The following is a 13,160-nucleotide window of genomic DNA, read 5'->3' as shown; positions in this document are numbered from 1 at the left end:
TCAAGTTCACAGGGAAGGGCGTCTCAGAGGAGACCCAGCTCAGCTGACTTCCCTCCATTTAAACTACTCCTGGTGGGGTAACCCCTCATGAGGAAACCTCTCTGATAGTCTCTGTCACTGTCCCGCTGAGGTCCAGGATACAGCATTCTCCATCCCCTACATCTGCCCTTGCCCTACTCAGTAAGGAGTCACTTCACCTTTCAGAGAATACGAAGTTTCCAAACGTGTTGGTGGGGGGTGGGGGGTTGGAAATCCACCGGTGCAAATGAGGGGAATTTTATGCTTAGGGAGAAAACTGGGGAAAATAGTTAAAAGTCATCCCCAAATACAAGGACAGAAAAAAAATGTAAAAAGAGAAAAGCATAAACCTTAGGCCAGCATTTTTCAGAGTGGTTCAAGGGCCATTTGCATCAGAATTACATAGGGTGCTTACGAAAAATGCAGATTCCAGCCTTCCATTGTGGACCCACTGAGTCAGGCTCGGTGGGGGTGGAAACGTACATTTTCAACAGCTCTCCGGGTGGTTCTTGTGCTCATTAAAGTTTGAGAATAGCTGCCTTAGATTTGTTTTACAAACAAATTTCATGAAACATTTTCTGAGAAGTCCATGCAAATTTCAGCTTTGATTTATGTGTTCTTCCTAATGCCCACATGTGCACACGCACATGTATACACACACACACACACACACACACACACACACACACGCACACACACACTGTTTTATAAGCTTCTAATGGGAATGGAGGGAAAGGAATGGATGTGGGCTAATTTCAGTCTTTATGTGTGGTTTTTAGACCTTGAGACATACCTCCCTTCCCTTTGGCTCATCTTCTCTCCTTTACCATTTCTTTTATGCATGAGGCATCCCCCCCCCCCACCCCTTCATGTTTTCTGGCCACAAGGGAAATTCCCAGGTGCGAGAACATTCAGTCCTCAGCCTCAGGAAAGACTCTGATGTGCATCTTTGAAGATGGCAGAACTTAAATATTAAAGGATCCACCAGGCGCCAATAGAGTCGAGCTGGAGTCCCAAAGGGGAATTTGTTTTCAACATAAATACTAATAATACACTGATTGTGAAGGCGAATATTGACAGTGTGTTGAGTGCTCCGATCAGCACCTCCCTTTGTTCTCTTGAGGGATGTCAGGGCGGCTAAGTCAGGCCAACTATGGGGAGGTGGCGGACCCGGAAGCTTGTGCTGAATGTGTGTATTCCTTCGTCTCCAGCCCTGACCATTTGGGGGTCCGTGCCTCTCCCCGCGAACCCTTGGGTAACAAAGCCTTTCTCAAGTGGTCTCACACCCTGCAGAATACAAAACTCGGAACTCAGTAGAGGCTTGGACAAGCATCAGATAAAAACACCTGTTTTCATTCCAAAGAGCCAAATAGTGCTTCAATGCTACCCATTCTTAGAGATTTAGCTTGAATGCTGAATTCTCCAGGAAGCACTTACCATGTTACAAATAGTATTATGATACTCTTACTTTTATCCGAATTAATGTTATAATATTACCTACATAATATAGAGACCTGAATAATATACTAGTTTTAAAATGCTGGCAGTGTTACTATGCTATATATTAATACCTGTAATAATATCACTCTTATCCCGTTAAAGTAATGCTAGCCGGATAAGGGTAACAGCCATGACAATAATGGCTGATATTTACTGAGAACTTACTGGGAAGATGTCAACCCTGCCGTGAGTATTATCACTTAATGCTTACCACCATTCTGCAAGGTGGATCCTCAAAGTGCTCTCACCGCAGAGGAAGAAAGGAAGCTTCTGTCAGCTGCTAAATGGTGGGACCACAGTTTGCACCCACAGCCCATTCTCCCAATCAGCAGGTTACCTTCCTCACTCCCCTGGGTCCAGACCATCATCTGGCCTTTGGTGGGAGCCCTTGACCACGTTCTGCCTTTCCTTATAGTGATTTAGCAATTGCCCAGCTCCTGGAGGGCAGGATCTGGTTGGCCCCTGAAAGCCTTCATCCCGTGCCGTTCAAATGTCTCTTGGATAGATTAGAATTTCACCCGCCAAAAGGATCAGGCTTGCAGATGACAGTGGCAGTCTACCTTCTTCTGCACGAAGGGAGTGCCGATTATCCACAACTTATCTCGAGTGATAGCAGAAGGTAATTTCCTCGCCAGTTTCCTCCAGCAAGGACCTCGGCAACTATTACCCAAACCATTGCAAAGTGTCCATCAGATTTATGATGAGTCCTGCTGAGCTCTATAATACTATAACCTATAATTACATACTACTCTGTGGAATACTATAGAATAACGTGCACTCAACACCTATCATATGCTGAGCACTCGGCTAAACCCTTTGCGAAATAATCCCATAGCCCTTACCACTCTTCAAGGCAGATAGTTATCTTTTCTCTATTGAGTGAAAAGCCAGTGAGTCACAGGGTTTGGATCTGAAATCCAGTCTGACTCCAAAGTCTATGCTTTTAATCATGTAATCACTATTCTAACCAACCTCTTTCCCTCTTCCTTCCTCTTCGCTTTCTTTTCAAGAAACATGTATTGAATGCTTCCTCTGTACGAGGTGGGTCAGGCGGATACTGCAGAGGTGAGCAAGCAAAACCTGGTCCTTGCCCTGACGGGATATTGGGCAAAGTCAGAAGACAGAATAAGCAATTAGGAAACCTGGTGGCGAGGGTATGGCAGAGTTTGCAGAGCTGTGAGAACAGAGGCGGGACGGCCATGACCTTGCTTGGCTCTTGAAGTGTAGTCGAATTTACACAGCAACCCTCTGGGCTGCCTGTCAGAAGCCCCGTTTGTGTGTGACAGTGCTGAGTTTCAGAGAGGTCCGGACACTTACTCAAGCCCATGCAGATGGCAAGCGACAGGGCTGCTATTCAAGCCTGGGTCTGGAACACTCAAGGCTGGTGCTTTCCTCGTTGGACCAAGTCACCCGGAACTAATGGAAGCAACCTCCAATGGAATGACTGCTTTTTACTGTGGTAAGTGACGTGTTTTCTACTAAATAAGAAACAGTTCATTTCTTTCTAGCCAAACGATCACCCCTCTACATTCTTTAGGGCAAGAAAAAGCCCCAAATTCCTGTGTTTTGAGGATTCTTTCTGTGAGGGAAGTGGAGGAAATCCTTAAGGTAATCGACAGATATTTTATAGTTATTTCAGGTTCTGCTCGAATGGAGTTCGCTAGGTTAGTTGTTCCTCAGTTTACATTTATTTAGATTTCAAGCCTGCCCACGTTGGATGAATGGCAAGGGCCAACTTCATTTTGGGCTATGATGAACCGGTCAAGGACTAGCACTCCCTGCAGAAAGAAATGCAAAGAGGCTGATGTACGTGACGTTCTCGGGTCCTCGGGACTTCACTGTCGACTCGCTGCAAGTTTGGGGACATTTCACCTCTTGTTAGTCCTCCGGATTTTCTGTACTTTTTTGTGAAATGAACACAGTAGCAGGGAAACGGCTTCAGAGGAAGGATAAGCCACCCGCTGCTCTGAGAGCACTACATGTTGCCCTGGCAGAGGAGGTGACATTCTCAAGCTTCTACACTCTTCGTACACAGCATGTATTCTGAACGGCACCGGGCATTTCACAAGTATCTGGTTACCATTTCTGAAAACCGTTCTTGTGAACGGTGTTTGGACATGAGACAACTAATTTCCTGCGTCATGTGTGGATTTCCAGAACAATGCCAGAGGGGGCTAAGAATACTGTTACTCTGTTGACAACAAAAAAATGCTTTTAACATCTGCCCAGGGCCAGAATTTTATCTCTCCCAGTATATTAAAAACACCACGCCGGAGAGTCAGTGTGAAGGGAAGGATGTTTAATTAGTCGGGTGCTTTTGAAATCCTCTCTTTGAGTTCTGAGATAGCGCTGAAGAGTAAAAGGCCCCAACTGGCACTGACCCTACTTACCTGAAGGCAATATTTAAACAGAAGAGTCTGGTGTCCCTCCGCCCCATCCTCTTGGCCCCATCACGCCCACCATGTTGGCCAACGTGACAGACTGCTAACACACTGTGCCAGTGGAAGTCAATCTCGGACGGCCAGAGCTCCAAGCAAGCCCCAGCTCAGGAAAGCTAAGCCATCATCTCTTCTCAGTACTCAATAAAAGCATTCAGACATCCCAATATGTCTTTTTTTTTTTTTTTTTTTAAAGGCATTGATCTTCTGTGTAAGGAAAAGATGATTCTGAGCAAGATTCATCAGAGTTGCTGGTGAAAGATGCTGTGTTATGGGAAAGTGAAGCCAGGGCCTTCTCGGCCTTGCATGATACAAAATTAGGGACAGGAGGGGCCATGCGGCAAGCAAAAGACTGTTAACAGGTGGCTCCCGGGCTACCTGGAGCCCTAAATGTGTCTCGTTTGACCTACACAGAGCTTTCGTAGAACTTAATAACAAATCATAAATCATAAAATAATAAATAATACAAAATAACAGTAAGTAAATAAAATAAAACAAAACAAAAATAATAAAATAATCAGCTCCAGCTTCTGAAAGGGGTGGGGAGACAAGAAAATATAGGAGGATATCTTTGCAGTCTCGGGGTCGGCAGAACTTTCTTCAGATGGAACACCAAAATCGTGACCCATGAAAGAAAAAAAAAAAAAAAGCTGGACTTTAGCAAAATTGAAAACTCATGGTTTTGAAAGGCACTCTTAGAACAATGAAAGATGAGTCACAGGCCGGAAGAAGTATTTGAAAGTCACAAATCTGATGAAGGACGTATATACAGATTAATAAAGAACCCTCAGCACTCAACAATACAAAAATAACCCCATAAAAACAGGCAGAAGATTTAAATAGACAGTTCACCAAAGAAGATGTAAGGACAGCAAATAAATGCATAGAAAGATGCCCAACTGAACTGGTCTTTAGGGGAATGCAAGTTAAAACCACGGTGAGATACGCACATCTACAAAAACGACTAAAACTAAGAAGGCTGACTATACAAAGTGTTAACACAAATAGTCAGCTATTGTATGACCTAGCTGTTCTGCTCCTAGGTGTTCATCCAAGAGAAACAAAAGCATATGTCCAAAGACTTACACAAAAATATGAAAGCAACTTTGTGCTAGTAGCCTCAACCCCAAACTAGAAACAACCCCAATATCCATCAACAGATGAATGGATAAACAAATTATGGCGTTTGCATATAATAGAATACTATCCGGCTATAAGAGGGAATGAGCTATTGATCCACACGCCATGAAGGAGTCTCAAAATTATTATGCTGGATGCAAAAAACCTGACCCAAAAAAGTACATACTATACGATTCCATTTGCGGAAAATTCTAGAAAATGCCAATGAATCAGAAAGAACAGAAAGCAGATCTGTGGTTGTCCCGGAATGGGGATGAGGGTGAGAAGGCTGGATTATAAAGGGATACAAAAGAACTCTCGGGAGTGGTGGATGTGTTCATTATCTTGATTACAGTTCTGGTTCACAAGTGAACGTGTATATAAACCTCCTAAATTGCACACTTTGAATCTGTGCCATGTATCGTCTGCCAGTTACATTGCAATAAGGCTGTTCAAAATGGACAGATCACATCTGGGTTTGGGGGTTGCCACATTTCTCCTAAAAACTTGGGGCGCCTGGGTGGCGCAGTCGGTTAAGCGTCCGACTTCAGCCAGGTCACGATCTCGTGGTCCGTGAGTTCGAGCCCCGCGTCGGGCTCTGGGCTGATGGCTCGGAGCCTGGAGCCTGTTTCCGATTCTGTGTCTCCCTCTCTCTCTGCCCCTCCCCCGTTCATGCTCTGTCTCTCTCTGTCCCAAAAATAAATTAAAAACATTGAAAAAAAAATTAAAAAAAAAAAAAAACTTACCAGCTGTGGGCCTATATTCCTGTATGACACCAACAGGCTAGCTGGGAGCCCTGCTGTCCCTGGACGTGGTGTTCCCTCCGTGCCCACTGCTGTCATGAACTGGCTCCACTCCTCGTATTGAGGTTGCCTGCTTGGCCTCTGAAGGCATTCGAATTTAGACTCCTCAGTCTTGCCACGCTCCTTGCGGTCATTACAGTCTTTAAAACTTCTCCTTGCTTCCCAGATTAAGTTCCTTTAGATAAGTTCTTCAAGAGTGAGCCTGGGGTCACAGATCATTATGACAGAAGGGCATCAGGGAACTTTATGAGAGTGACACACTTCTTTGGGCTCCCGCCAGCAAGTTGAGACAATAGTTCCCTTGCTTGCGTGGGAGGCTGATTTCAACTCTTCAACTCATAAATAACTCTGGCTAGCATGAATCAAAGGAATGCTTTATTAGGAGAGAAGAGTTGAGGGGCTCCTGGGTGGCTCAGTCGGTTGAGCGTCCGATTTTGGCTCAGGTCATGATCTTGGCGGTTTGTGGGTTTGAGCCCCACATTGGGCTCTGTGCGGACAGCTCAGAGCCTGGACTCTGCTTCATATTCTGTGTCTCCCTCTCTCTCTGCCCCTGCCCTGTTCGCGCTCTATCTCTGTCTCTCTCAAAAATAAATAAATGTTAAAAAAAAAAAAAGGAGAGAAGAGTTGAGGGGCACCTGGATGGCTCAGTCGGTTGAGCACCTGACTCTTGATTTTGGCACAGGTCATGATCTCATGGTTTGTGAGTTTGAGCCCCAAGTGGGGCTCCATGCTGACAGCACGGAGCCTGCTTGGGATTCTCCCCCTACCTCCCCTCAAAATAAACATTTAAAAAAAATTTTTTTTTTTTAATGTTTATTTATTTTTGAGACAGAGAGAGACAGAGCATGAACGGGGGAGGGGCAGAGAGAGAGGGAGACACAGAATCGGAAGCAGGCTCCAGGCTCTGAGCCATCAGCCCAGAGCCCGACGCGGGGCTCGAACTCACGGACCGCGAGATCGTGACCTGAGCTGAAGTCGGACGCTTAACCGACTGAGCCACCCAGGCGCCCCAAAATAAACATTTTTTAAAAAAGAAGAGAAGCGTTGAAAAGGTTTCTATAATATTCCATAGCTAAAATGGCAAGGCTCAAAGGTCGAGCAGGGCATTCCCCAACATGACTATCAGCCTGTCTTCGGTTGAAGCTTTCCTGCAAGCTGGGACTTGGCTGGCCTGATTCTGTCCCATATCCCTTGTGGCTGCCCTGAGAATACCTATCTGCTTCACCAGAGCCTCTGACAAGTCTCCTTGAACTCTAGATTTTAGCATGGGGAGGCCAGGAAATGTGCTGATCTGGACAATTATTATAACACTTCTGGCCCCAAGGGCAGATGAGGACTTCCTTTCTTTTGAGATCTATGCCTTCTGATAATGGCACAGAGACATGGCCGTAAACAGTAGACGTGGAGATCTTAGCATGGGATCATCGTGTCTGCTCACCTCCATGCAGCCCAGTCCTTCGAAGCTCAGAGCTTGGTCTAGACCACAGGCTAACAGCACACCAGATGGTTGAAAACTCTCCTCCAACCCTGGTGTGCTTCCAGACTCTCTATAGGGGAGTCTTCCTCGAGGGGGACTACTCCGCATTTATGCTGGTGCTAACTTTCTGTTGGCTTTCTCTTTCAGAAGAGTCTCGGGGCCCCTGACATCTTCAGGTATGCATGCCTCCTGGAGCCTGCCTCAAGTCCCAAAGTCCTTAGTTTTCTTTGTTAGGAGCTAATTTGGCTGCACTGGCTACAGGGAAATTCCCCACCATTTTGAAAATCCAAGCTCTGTGGTCATCTCTGTCTTCTAGTACCTGTCTCCCTCCACAATCTGCTTTGTACCAGGGAAGAGTTTCACCTGGGGCTGGAGAACATCTTTGACTTTCTGTTTGCCTCAAAAGAAGCTAAGTGCTGCCTATCTATAGAAATTTATGCTATTTCTACGAGTGCAAACTGTGTAACTACACAGAGCTTGGAGACTGGGGTTGGAAAGGGAGTAGCTCAGCTTGAATCTATTTTTGGCCAGATCCAATTTAGAGGAAGAACGCCACTTTCATGATGATGGTGATGATGATGATGATGATTACTCTTTGAAGGAGTAGCTCTTCTAGTGACACGTGATGAGTGTCACGTGATCAGCATAAGCACGCAAGAGCACACCCTCCATTCTACATTAACGGAGGGACGGGAGGGTGGGTTTCAGTAAAATTTTTTTTTTTTTTTTAATTTTTTTTCAACGTTTTTTATTTATTTTTGGGACAGAGAGAGACTGAGCATGAACGGGGGAGGGGCAGAGAGAGAGGGAGACACAGAATCGGAAACAGGCTCCAGGCTCCGAGCCATCAGCCCAGAGCCTGACGCGGGGCTCGAACTCACAGACCGCGAGATCGTGACCTGGCTGAAGTCGGACGCTTAACCGACTGCACCACCCAGGCGCCCCTAAAATTTTTAAATCATAAGGATACATACACAAAGTCAGATGTGATGACTTCAAATCAATCACAGTTGTGGCCAAGCCATATTTTCCAACAAAGCTGCCAGCTGCCACGGTCTGTAATGCATCCGGAACTCTTCTTTTTTGCTACCTTTTATAAAACCCGTGTCAGATTACTTGGAATGTCCTCAAGAACGTACAAATCTTTGGTTTTTTTGTTCTGTGATTTTGGGGACTGTTCTCGGTTGAATAGTGAACCCACCAAATTCACATCCACCTGGAAGCTAAGAACATGCAGACATATTAAGAGGGCAAGTTTAGGGTGGATCCTATATCCTATATAACTGGTATCCTTAGAAAGAGGAGAGAAAAGAAGAGACACAGAGACAGAGGCATACAGGGAGAATGCTGTGTGATGGAGAAGGTCAAAGTGCTGTGTCTACAAGCCAAGAAATGTCAAGGATTGCTAGGGACCTCCAGAGCTAGGAAGAGGAAGGGAAGACTAGACACTATAGAGAGTGACACGGCCCTGCCACGACCTTGATTTTGGACTTCTAGACTCCACAACTATGAGAGAAAACATTTCTGTTGTTTAACCCACTCGGCGTGTGGTACCTTGTACGACAGTCCCAGGAAGCTAACACAGGAGCTAAGTCGGTTGACTGAGGAAGTAATCAAGCTGAGTAATTCTGCTGCTGATCAAACAAACGCTGTGATCAACCAGACCAGACGGATTTAAAGGACACAACAGGTAATGGTTGCCTCTGGTGGCGAGCGCTCTAAGACTGGTACCCTTCGCGTTATCTCATGGGTCCTCGAAAAACTCTGGTGTGGTGTCTTAGCTCCATTTCACAAGAGGAAGAAGCTGAGGAGTTTATAGGTTGGGAAACTTGCCTGTGATGGTGCAGCTGGTCGTGGTCAGAATTTAAAGTTTATGCCTCTTTTTCTACACCACACTGCGTCTCAATGTCTGAGGATGACTGCCAAAAATGTTTGAGCAACAGACCTGTCTTTGAACTAATTGGACCATGCCCCAAGGTGACAGATGTGTAGAAAGGTTCTCTTGGACAGTTAGCTCTGGCTTTTGTTGGTTTGTTTAAAAAAAAATCCTCTGAGATTACTTTCCGGCCACACCTCGTCTATGTTATGTTGGATTCTTTGCCTGCCTAACTTATATTCCCACTCCCTTAGGAGACACTGGGACTTCTTTTTTATCTTGTGCAGAACTGAAGAAGCTGTCAGCACTTAGTAAATAATCAGTACCCACGCCAGCACAGCGATCCCTACAAATTATGACCCTCAGGCTCTGAAGACTAAGAAAAATGTTCAGTTGTGCAATATTCCACTCTTTTAATAATCTTAACAGTGTGGGTCATGTTAGTCCTAGTTTAATATTATAATCCAAACAATATTTGACTCTGAATGCGGAGTGAGGCTCAGGAATCACCCGGGCCAGTGTATTCTAAGACGACTCAGGGTAGCCGGTTGGGCTGTTTTGACCTTTCCAGTATTTGCGAACTGGCTGGGCTTTTTGTCCATCCACTGCCTACATGGCACTCACCACACACATAATAATAGAACAATGGTGCCATTTTTCTTTTCCCTTTCTCTTCTTAAAATCTTGTGAAGAAGAACCAGCTCAGCTTTGCCGTTGTGGTAGATTGAGGGCCACCATGTCTGTTTGCTGGGACCACTTTGAATGGACTCAAGCTGGACAGGGTCCATCTCCTCTACTCGGCTCTCCTCTACCCTACTTTATCTTTCTGTGTCCCCAGTCAAAGAAATGGGGCTCACCTCAGGTGGAGAGGGTTTTTTGCAAACGGTCCTTGACACTTCGTGTCCCTCTTTTTCTCCGTGCGGTGCAAGGTGTGTGCCAGGGCTCATGACATGGCAGTAAGGGAGGATGGTCTTGCTTGGCTGAAGACCAGCTTTGGGTTGAAGCCAATCTTAAATTCTATAAGAAGCGTTCCTAGACTGTAGCCTTGGTCTCATGCTTCCTTCTTGGAGACGCTTTCTCTTTGTGAAAGAAAGTCTTTGACTTGTCTTCTTTCATTTTCCAGTTTTCCTTTGCTATAAGTCACTTATATCTATTTTTTCCTTTGGAATATCAGTGGCATCATCTCTTGGTCTGTCACACTTTGGGTTCAAAATTGTTTAATAGGTAGGCGCTTTCAAGGTAAACTTCAGAGTCTTTGGCCTATCGTTCAAGGCCCACCTACCCCTCAATCCCACCCCAATTTGTCTGATATTCATTGATTCAATGAGAGGCAAAGGTGCTATGAGAGGATGTAGGCAGGACATGTGACCCAGATTCTGAGGCCAAGAGACGCTTTGCAGAGGAAATGATGTCGAGGCTGAAACCCGACTACGAATTGGAGTTGCCCAGATGAAAGATAGAAAAGGTTTTCTTGGTGGGTGGAATGCCATGTATAAAGCCTAGAGGCAAGACTGCAGAGTGCACTTGGGAACTGAGAAGTGCCCTGTAGATGGAGGGCAGGGAGGGGTTGGGCAGGGATTGGGAAGGTGAAGGCTGGAGGCAGAAAGCAGGGACCAGATCCTGTTGGACTTGAAAACCTAGTGGGTTAGACTTTGCCCTAAGGTCAGTGAGGAACCATGGTAGGTTTTAAGCAGGGGTGGTGGTGGTGAGGGAACCGTTAAGATTTACCTTTTATTTAAAAAATTTTTTTTTAAATGTTTATTTATTTTTGAGGGGGGAGGGAGGGGCAGAGAGAAAGGGAGACACAGAATCCGAAGCAGGCCCCAGGCTCTGAGCAAGCTGTCTTCACAGAGTCCGACGCGGGGCGCGAGATCATGACGTGAGCCAAAGTCAGACACTTAACCAACTAAGCCACCCAGGTGGCCCAAGGTTTCCCTTTTAAGAAGATCATTCTAGCTTCCTCGAGGATAGTAGATCAGAAAAGAGCAAGATAAAGAGACTGGAAACCCAACTAGAGGCTGCAATTCAGACAAGAGACGATAGCAGGAAGTAGGAGCATGGCCAAGAGGACAAGAAATGTGAACAGACTAGGGATATTTAGGTGTCAGGCTGGTTCCGAGTATGTTACCTGATTGCATTCATACCATACGTGCTCCTGCTTGTATCCACAGAGACAAATTCTACCCACACCGATGCTGTCTCTACGTGAAGCCTGCTCTGACCTTCAGCCCCCAGAACCTGTATAAGTGCTCGTAAGCTTTTTTGCCCTGTGCCCTTATTTCACGAAGACAACTCATGTACACAGTCAGTTCTCGTTTTTATAACGTGTGTCTTTTCTCAAGCGGATGGCGTGCGTTTTGAGCAGAAGCCACGTTGATACGTCTTTTATATTCTGTCCTCCTTAGCGAGTCCCACGTCATCTCACGCAGCATGGATGGAGCGGTAAGTATTTGTCCTGCCGACCACCCGCGATCGTGTTCCACTTCCGAACACCTGCTGGTTATTCTCGTGCAGGTTTCCTTTTAAGTGGCACAACCAAGCGGTCAGTCTAGTGATCCACTCATTCATTTATTCATCTGCTTATGCTTTTCTTCACTCACTCGCCATAGCCTTACTAGGCAGCTGCTGTCTCCCAGGTACTGTTCTAGGGCCAATTCTCTCTGCCTTTGGCTGAACGGCCCACTTCATTTTGGATATGGTGTTTCTCGTCACAGAGCCAGACTCCTTCTCCCATTTGCCACATTCAACAAGGATTCAGTGTACCGGATGTGTTTTTCTGCTCTAAGCGCAGCTTAGCGAGTGGTACCCAGATGAGTCACATCATGGGGAGGAACTAAGGTGTGGAAAGATTCCTTTGGCTCCCCAGGTAGAGCACTCACCTTCCTGCAGTTGGCAAATGTCTTGCCCAAGGGACTCAAGCCTTGGTATTTGAAGGTGTACCGGGCCGAGTTAATCCTGTCCTGTTTTTTGAATAGTTCCTGATGTTTACCCAGTTGAAAGAGAATTAAACAGTGCCAGAGACTCCGTGGATGCATGAATCAGAAGAACGGCGGAGTCCTAATGCAAAGTTCTCCACGTAAAGGCACATTCTGGCTCTTGCCCCCGACACGGTCCCAGCTCTCGGGCTGCCATTACCCGGTACCCCACCCTACCAAGAATGGGCATTGGACTAACTGCGGTTTGGGAGGGAAGCTTCTGAGTTCCAAGATTCTTCTGAACTCCACTTGCTTTAAGTGATTTTCACTGCAGAGTTGCATCAAAGCTCTTTTTTTGGCAAAGAAGTTGCCATATACGATTAAAAATAATTTGGGGGGCAGGATCTCTACCAGGAATTGAACAAACAATGTACTGTCTTAAGCTGGTTCCAAATTCCTAATGCATCTGTTTTGTACAGTCCCCATTTCATAAAACTACAATTCCTCGTTTGTCTGAGTTCTTTCTGCTTGCGCGTTATAAAAGTCACACCCGTTTATTCCTGGCCCTGGAGGCACCTTCCCAAGTTTGGGAAAGCCTCTTGTTTGAAGTCACAGAAGCCCTAAATAATGCAGTTGTTGTCAGCATCCCTATTCAACATTTAGCAAGTTACCCCACTGCTTTTCTTGACCAGGACAGATGTAAAATGTCTGACTCCTCAGTTAATTTCCTGAAGATTTCACAGCCCTGATCCATTTTCTGGCCAGAGCCACGATCTTAGATCCGCATACCTCCCCTAATTTCTCCGTTGAAACTCTCCAACGGGGCATCCATGGCCACACAGCGTAAGTCCACTGTTTTATTTGTTTAATTATTTTATCTCAAGGCGAATTGTGAGGCTATGGATCAGAAATTTCTAGGTTCAACAGGCTGTTGTCCTCGGCCTTCATCTCAGCTGTGATCATAGAAATTTTCCTGATTGCTGACACCTAATTTAAACTTAGGCATTCGATTTG

General features: G+C 45.7%; 1 long non-coding RNA gene across 2 annotated transcripts; it reads left to right on the top strand.

Moving 5' to 3' along the window:
• The first annotated feature begins 2,465 nt into the window (after nucleotides 1–2,465).
• LOC131492605 (uncharacterized) lies at nucleotides 2,466–12,656 on the top strand. 2 transcript variants are annotated; one of them, XR_009252158.1, is made up of 5 exons: nucleotides 2,469–2,977; nucleotides 7,503–8,056; nucleotides 8,294–9,045; nucleotides 11,403–12,097; nucleotides 12,207–12,656. It is a non-coding gene; the product is annotated as an uncharacterized LOC131492605 (long non-coding RNA). The 2 variants fall into 2 exon arrangements; XR_009252157.1 differs by having other exon boundaries at nucleotides 2,466–2,977; nucleotides 11,403–12,656.
• The last annotated feature ends 504 nt before the right edge of the window (nucleotides 12,657–13,160 follow it).

The sequence above is a fragment of the Neofelis nebulosa genome, chromosome 13 (genome assembly GCF_028018385.1).
Source record: "Neofelis nebulosa isolate mNeoNeb1 chromosome 13, mNeoNeb1.pri, whole genome shotgun sequence".
Classification (NCBI taxonomy): Eukaryota; Metazoa; Chordata; class Mammalia; order Carnivora; family Felidae; genus Neofelis; species Neofelis nebulosa.
The sequence above is the reverse complement of the archived record's forward strand: the minus strand, read 5'-3'. Positions and strand labels throughout refer to the sequence as shown.